Here is an 8,931-nt window from a genome sequence, read left to right on the forward strand (position 1 = left end):
TAAAAGATAGAGGCATTGTTTGTAATACAAGAGGTAAACCGCTAACCAAAATTATGTACACCAATACCTACTAATGCCCAGTAATGCCCAAGTATAATACCCAATTTTTATGTCCCTATGCCTAGTAATACTCTACAATGCCCAGTAATGCATAACCTCATACTGCTTATTATAATATACACAATTCTCTTAAGAGTGCCCGGTAACGCCCCAAATCTGTACCGCAACGCCCTCAGGATTTACTCTCCCTTGTTGTAATATTTTTAAATTACAGCACTTACATCAATATCTTTATTTTTAAGAATAAATATATAAATAAATAAAAACATTGTAAGTCGAGATTATCTTGTTATAGACTAAGTAACTTTATAACACACTCTCTTTTTTTCATTTATTTGAACTTTTGAAGATTATAAACAATGAAGCAATCGAATAAAAATAAGACAGTATAATAATTATATAGCTTATATAATTACTAACTACAAATTATTCGTGATTAATAATTGATAATTAATCTTAATGATTAGTTTAGTTGTAAACTACATTTATAATAACCAACTGTTAAAATTAGAAAAATCATTGATTATTGACATCGTCTGAGGAATATAAAGGATATGTCAATATATATAGTAACAGAATTTGTTATCAACAATTTTTTGACGAGAACATAATTAAACGCGATCATATTTCGCACGTTAACGAACGAGTTTTCCAAGTTTAATAAGTTACATGATTCCCAACACAATGTAAGATGATTCATTTTCGATACGATTGGGATGTGCAAAACGAGAGATATAATATCAAAGATATCTAGATGTGTCCCCGCTTCATTACTTCGCTGATAAAAGCTAACACGTACCATATAATTAATGTTTCTCCTGATTCTCATAAATTTCGTATAATTCTCTGACCCTTTTGTTCTAACGATAAAGAATCGTTCCAAGTATCGTTCATGATTATAGTTTGTTCAGTCTCTTTTAATCTTCTGGTTAAAACAACCATGAAACTCGATATTAATTTTTATCTTCTTAAGATGAAGATTGTAACAGAGCCTTTATTTATTTAAAAAGAGTTAAACGACGGTTTGAATAAATTTAAGTTGAATTTTTAGAAGCTTATCAGCACGATTATTGTATTAGATAATTGTTGTTCTATATTATTTTGGTATTGATAGATTTTTTATTTCCCAATTTCTCGATACAGAGACATTGAAGTTGCAGTTACACGCGAGATACATGTAACTGCGTCTCATTGAAATGCTAAATAGCAACCACGTAAATGCGCGCTAATTAAGCACGAATATTATTCCCTACGAACGTTGTTCAATGAATCTGATATTCGCGTTGTGTTTTTCATTATTTCGCTTGACGGATTAATTACTGACAGCTCATTGAATGTCCGATAATGCAAAAAAATCTTATGAAATACTTTTTTGTACGCTCTCTGTTACAATACCGCATATAAGAATCAGCGATATATTAATTTATTAATATATTGAATGATGATCAACGTTATCGCATGCGGTAATTAATTGCGTAATAATTAACCATTATCGAACGGCAAAGATAAAAGATACACGAAAATATAATATATTAATAATGATACTATAAATGGGATTTTTGTAGATCATAAAAGCTTATAAACATGTGCACTGTTAAAATTTCGCTTCATTTAGTATAATATATAGATTGCTTTAATTAAATATACGATATCAAAATATGTGTCGACTGAATTTTGCGCGATAAATGCAGTGAATCAGAGATATACTTCTGAAATTTTACTGATTCCTGAATTAACATACAATTTTTGCTGAGATGTACTTAATATAATAAATTTATATAAGTTTACATTGTTTCATTAATAATCATTTATTAATTATAACCGTCGACGTGGCTCGGTTATGCATGCGAAGATGCGTCGCATGGAGTTTGCCTCTGATAACACAGCCATCGAAGCCGTCACGAAACCTTTTAGACCAGACTTTATTAAATTATGCTGACTTAACCCACATCCAAGTACGTGTCATTTCCTTTTTTACTTAATGTCTGCTCATAAAATGTTGCGACAACGCTCGGCAGTGACTTTTAAGTACAGCATCTTGTCGTTTCATGTTGAACTTAATGAAAAACAAGAGAGTAACCGAAGTAAGTCACCGATCGACGAAACGAAGTAAAAACCGACAGTGACCCGGATTTCCATCGTTTTCGAGGAGACGCAGATTGAAGGAAGTACGAGATTTTGGTACCGAATGCAATTTAACATTTATTAATATGCAAGCGCAAAACTCACTCGACGCGAAACAACAAGCACCCCGATTTCCGAGGGGTGGTCGTTTGACTTCAAAATAAGTCATTGTCAAGTCGACATTTTCGGAAATTGGATCACCCATATCTGAATTCTATTTTAACGTAACGAACCCGAGTCAATTTCCTCGCGCACGGAAGTACACGTTAATTATCGGCAAGCCTGTGATATAACTCGCTTCAAGTCCTGCAAATTCTGTCCTGACGAAGACTCACCCGCGTCACTGGGTAAGCGTCTTTCTCGAGGCGGAAGACGCCATTAATTGGAGGACGAGTCGCGAAGGGTAATTCAGGAAATGGGACATCCTTCCGGCGAGACGCCGGTTGCGCACTGGGCAAAGCACCGCGGATTGTTAAAACAAATCCTTTGTAGCGGGCGTGAGGTAATTCTATTAATTGGACTCGGAGAAAGGAAGAGAGTGCAGGTGCGCAAATATCGGCACCCCTAGCGGCAAGGTGGACGAGAATCTAGTTTCTCGGTTTGCGCGCGAACTCGTAGTCGACAAAGGAAGGTCGATTATTTATTTAGCATTCGAGCGTCGGTGCGAAAACTTAAAGTGACGACAACAATTGAGATGAAAATAGCTGAGTTGAGCAGAAAAAGCTTTGAAACTGTTGCAAAATTCTTGAATATGATTGGTTTATACATGTAGATCTAGTGAGAAACTAAGGGAAAGGCCAATTATATTAAAGAATAATATTTCTTCTTTAATATGGTTATAGTTTTCCCCTTAGGAAATTTTGAATATCATTGATTTATATATTGGTAACAGTGTGTTGCAAAGCTGTTTCTTCTGCTGAACGCAGCCAATGCTTCAACCATGGCGTTGAAATGACAAGTATTGCTGTGCACATTTTTATCTAGAGAAAATTTCGTAACGATATCGCGATCAGTTTGAGGTGTCGTTAAATTTTGTAATATAACGAAATAATAATTTATATTGGCAGAATGTTATAGAGGAAAATTTTTGCGAGAAAGCCTGATAAAGCTCGGTAAAGTTGAGTGAATTTCAGTTCAAAATCAGTGACATAAATTTGATAACTTTCGTATTATAAAACATGAAGTTACTATGTCAGCAAGCAATTATTAAATAGTCTTGATTGATTAAACTTGCGATTTTCAGAACTTTGCAATCCCTTCAAATGATAAATGACTTTATGTTATCTCAGCTCTTTTTCTCCCTTTTCATCTTTTCCGTCATTCTTTCACGTATCTATCTTAGATATAACTATCGATTTTATCGAAATTAGGATTGGAGGATAGAATCTATTACTTTCATTTTTCATAATTAAGCAAAAGCTGATCTCTTTTTAAAAAGAAATTAAAAGAAATCAACTTAAGTTGATTTTATCGTAAATTTCCAATGGCAAAGTTAATTAGTACGATTGAATTCATCACAGAATTGATATTCGTCACAGAAGATTTCCTTTAAATTTCTACGTAAAAAAGATGAATTACTTAAAATCAAAAAACCTAGAACATTTAATGTATTTTATAACTATTTGCTATTTAATATTTTTGATATGGCAGCTAGCTTAAGCGAGCAGATGAGAAACCTTCTATCCGCTTACTGCAAATCCTTTGAACGTATACGCTTCGTAGTTCATAAAGTCGATTGTATGCAGTAATTTATCATCTGTCTGCAGGTAATTTAGCGATGAGCACGCAAAATGCGTCTTTATTCGCGCGAAAGCATCAATGATAAAATATCTCATACAGGTAACAATCCTTGAATTTACACAAAACGTGTCTCACGAATGAATGATCTACAAATATTCGGTAGTTTATATAAGAGATTTTATGCAAATTCTACTAATAAACTCTAAAGAGATTTCGGTCAGACTTCCGATTTATAATCTCATTGAAAGAACGTAATCGCGTTTGGCGGTTAGAGTTTTAATTGACCTGCTCGCGGAGATGAATAAATTTCTTGTCGCATGCCGCACGAGGATGACTGTGAATAATTAATACGCGCGCCAATCTCGTCGACCGTATACCTATTAGCTGATTTGATTGAATGGTTTCTACGCCAATGTACAGTAGCCAAGCTTAAAAGTATTCCAAATCCATTGGATATCGCCGCCATGAGCACAAATAAATCGGCGACGAGCCAACGCTGGTTCGCGAGATGCAATCTTTTCCGTTCAAGAGATTCTCACTCTTGATATCGTATTCGAGTTAATTAACGTCTCATCAAAATGCAGCTCTAGCGTGTCTTTCATATTTCAAGCGTGACGGAGTGGATAACAGCCAGTAATCGATAATATTGATATAATATTGCGCCAGTAATCGTCGATCGCTATCACAGCGGTCAAGAAATAACGCTGGTTGACGACGTTCGTGTTATTACTGAACCGTGTCAGGTAACATACAACAACAAGGATGCACAATAGACGCTGTAAGTTACGCCATTATCGAATAATGCAGAATTATTTCTGCATAATGCGGATATACAGAATATTTATGGTGCCGCTGAATATTTACTGGGTCCATCGTTAAGACGATAACGTTTGTCACGCGCTTCAACTTCATCAAGCACGTGTCGGAAAGGGCGTCCAATCTTTATTAACTTAAATTCGCTGACTCATTAGACTAAAATTGACTTACTCCGTTTTTAGAGCAAAGAATACCAATCAATTTTAATTTCTGATTGGCTCACTGACTGGTCCTTCTCGAAAAAAGTTCAGAAACAAATTAAAGTCTCATTCATGAATTGTTCAACTGTTTAACTTTGTAATTTTAGGCGGTAAGTGTATAATAACGAGTTCTTACCAGTACCGGTACTTTTAATTAACAATATATTTTTGTAAATTTACAAAATATTTAATACTTATACAAAATATTTATTAAATTTTTGATATATCGATTATAAATACCGAAATGTCGATATATATATATATAATTATGGCTATAAGACTCAAACCACAGAAAATATTTCATCTTCTGATTCGACACCAGTCAGCGACGGAAAAAATCTATGTATTGTGAAAAGCAGAAAAGTTACATACAGCTTTTTTGTAGTTGATCGCAAACTCGAGCTTGCATTGGTTATTCTTTGCGATTGGACTGCGTCAAATAAGTTGGATTGAAAAATGTAAGGAACCGCTGAGGCGAAAACGTAACAGACAATCAGAAGCGGAAGCACGAGTAGATGTCGAAGAATGTCGGAGTATCGTGGTGGAAACTACCCGAGAAACATTGGAACTTTGACGCCAGCAGAGTGTATAAACTCACGACTATTACTAGTGGTGGCGTAGAAATCGTAAAGACGGAACTGCGGATGTCAGTGATGCAAACGTAAATATAGTGCGCCCAATGCGTCTACGGGTTATCAGCGTCGAAGCATGCTATATAGAATCGGATTCCGAAATGAAATGTGAAATTTCCTTCTCAGAATATTTCAGAATCTTGTCAGATGATAGATAATAAAACTCAGAATCCAATGGCGCATTATTTAATACAGAATGTTTTACAATAGCATTTCTAGCATTTCCACATTATACGTTTATAAAATGTCGAACTAACCTTTCTTATATAATATAATCGCGAAGAGAGATTTATTTTATATTTTACAAACTAAATATTTCTACGATATAATTAACTTTCATTTTTTCACTATTTTAATCCTTTGCGATTCTATATCGTAATCGAATTCTCTATAATGCTTAACATAATTTTTAGGATCTCTCAACAAAATTTTTTTATTCATGTCAGACTAGCCGATTATATAGTATTTATTTTAGAAACGATCAACTCACGTTCTTGTTAATCGATTGTGTTGAATTTTTTAAAAATATTTGAATAACAATTTAACATAATATACTCATGTTATTCAAACATTTTGTGTGAAATTGATATTTAACGTTTCTTAGTGTCAAAATGACGCAATTTAAGTAAGTGAATAAGTAAGGAAGATAATAAGTATGTTTCAAAACGTAATTATAACAATAAGATAAATGAATGAAATACTTACTAATTTAACATATCATAAATGTTGTAATTATACTAAAAAATATATACTTTTACAGTTTCTTTAAAAAAACTGTGTCAGCATTACCTTCTTTGTGATAATTTTTTTTACACAGTATCGGTATTGTTTTCTTCTAGTCTTTTCATCTTATGTTAAATAAATACAAAAATTTGAGTAAACCATTTAGAACATGTGAAATGTATTATATTTGACATAAATTTTCCAATAGTGCATTTAGATAAGATTAAAGATAAAATATTTAAATTTTGCTAATTGCAAAGAGAAATAACAAGTATTAATTTAAAGAAATTTAAAGATAACTACTTTTTTAAGACTATAATGAATAATGATCTCCCTAAAAAAATATTTTTTAATAAAAAATCGACAATGTATTTATTCATTAGATTTATCATTTAGAGTAAAAGTAAATGTTATAGAAAAGTTTGCGTACTTTAGAAGGAGGTGCAAGACTGTGTTTTTAATTGTAATTTAATTCAGAAATCCGGATCGCTCGCGTATATTGATACTGAGCGTCAGATTAGAATGTCGTCGTTATACCATCGTCATTATCGTTCGACACGCGAGCATGCGAGGAAACACGCGACACGGAAGAGCGGAGCGTAATGTCGAGACGAAGAAAAGACAGCACAAAGGAGAATCGAGCTATTGGAGCGTTAACCTACGTCCAGACAACCCTTTTTTCTAACTAAAAGAAAAAGAGAGTCTCTGAGATATTCTATTTGCTTCATAAAAATTACTTGCAAACGAAGATTGGAATGTTTCATAATGTCTCATTCAGGTTACGCGGTCAGTGCTGTCAATGACTATATATTCCTCCAACTTCTTCTGTTTTTGAAGTATGGGGCTGGTTATTGAAATTACATTTATTTTGCAATTGTGTGTTTTTTTTAAATATATATTATATATATATATATATATATAATATTTCTACGTTTCATATATTATTCAAATTAAAAAAAATCTTACTTTACAACAAACACCATGGATCTTTTAGACGAAATCGAAATTTCGCTTGCTTTGTACACGAAGAAAAGAAAACAGGGAGAGTTTTATTGTACAAATAAAAATAGATATAAAACTTTTGGCATCGCAACTTATGAAGATATATTTCCAAATTTCAATGCTTCAAAAGAAGAAAAAGGAATTTATAAATATTAATCTGAACTCTAAAAGCCCCTACAGTCTCTCAAAGAGAGTTTCTCAGTGGGTCTTCCATATAGCATGTGTTTTCAGAATTGTTCGCAAAGTGCGTGTTAGAACCCTAGAGGGTTCATATATTATTAAATTTTTTTCTTTTCGATATCACTTTGGTGTGCTCCGTTTACACAAACATACCGTATCGCGTAGTCCATTCGACAATCATATATCACGTATTTCGGACAGTAGCACAAGCGCGTTGTCTTCCTGAGAGTGCCAAAATAAACGATAAACGGCCAGTTTCGTTTCTTTTCCGGCTAGAAAATATCTAGTTGGCGCCCGCTTGTTTCAAATGCGATCTTAATGAAGTACACAGTCTCAGGTATACGAGTAAGTACATACTTTGCATTAATATGAAAATATTGATAGTCACGATTCTGAATAAATCTGTGCTAACTATAGCTTCCGCTGTTTCATTTTGACGTTGCTTCTAGCTTCGTTTGATGAAGAAAAGGAGAATATCTCTCGTATTCTCGATCCGGACCGAAAAGACGGAACAGTATCCTCCCGCATACGGCCCTCTGTTGACTGAACTGAGTTAAGTCAACGCCGCCCACGGTCTGGCACGCGGCCTCCAGCGCACGCCAAGACGAAGAGGGATGTACCGCGCGAGAGGATCAGAGATAGGGAGAAACGTCATCGGGGGATGTGGACCGTACGAGTAACGGAGACAGAGACTACCGAGATAGAGTGTGAGGTGACGAGGCTGAAGGATGAGGTGCGACGACGACGGAACGAGCGAAACTGCAAGAGAGACGCGACAGAGCGAGAGTGGTGGCGAAGGGTTCAAGTATAAGGATACCGAGGCATGCGCCGTCCTATCATATTGATCTCGCCATAGTAACGATTCTCTCTTCTCCGGCGATGTTGGGATGCACTGTAGCCGCGGGAGGAAGAGGGATGCTAGAAAGCGAGGAGCCGAGAGGGAGGGTTCGGAGGAGAGGGCGCGCGTGTGCGAGAAAGAGAGAGAGAGAGTGAGAGAGGGAAGAGGGCAGGTAGGTCGTACCGCATGGTGTACCACGCTACCCCACGATGCGCGGATGTGGGCCGCCGAGGGTTGAACGCGAGGGAGAGCGTGGGACGAAGCGCCGATGGGATGAAGAGAAAGAGAGTTACCGGGTAGTTGCGCGTAGGGGGAGAAGATATATATGACGAGAACACACTAGAGCGAGCTGGTGAGAAAGCAAGAAAGAAGAAGAGGGATGGAGAGAGAGGGAAAGTGAAGAGACGGAGAGAACTGGAAGAGACGGACAGCGTCGCTGATCGAGATAGAACGATGATATGGGAGGTGTAGAATGATGGAGAGGGGTGGGATAGAAGCGCACGGCGACTAGCAGGTATACATGCTGGAGCAGACAAAGAGGATGGAAACGAGAGAGGATGAGAGAGAGAGAGAGAGAGAGAGAGAGAGAGAGAGAGAGAGAGAGAGAGAGAGAGAG

Source organism: Cyphomyrmex costatus, unplaced genomic scaffold, assembly GCF_001594065.2.
Source record: "Cyphomyrmex costatus isolate MS0001 unplaced genomic scaffold, Ccosl1.0 scaffold137, whole genome shotgun sequence".
In the NCBI taxonomy this organism is placed as follows: domain Eukaryota; kingdom Metazoa; phylum Arthropoda; class Insecta; order Hymenoptera; family Formicidae; genus Cyphomyrmex; species Cyphomyrmex costatus.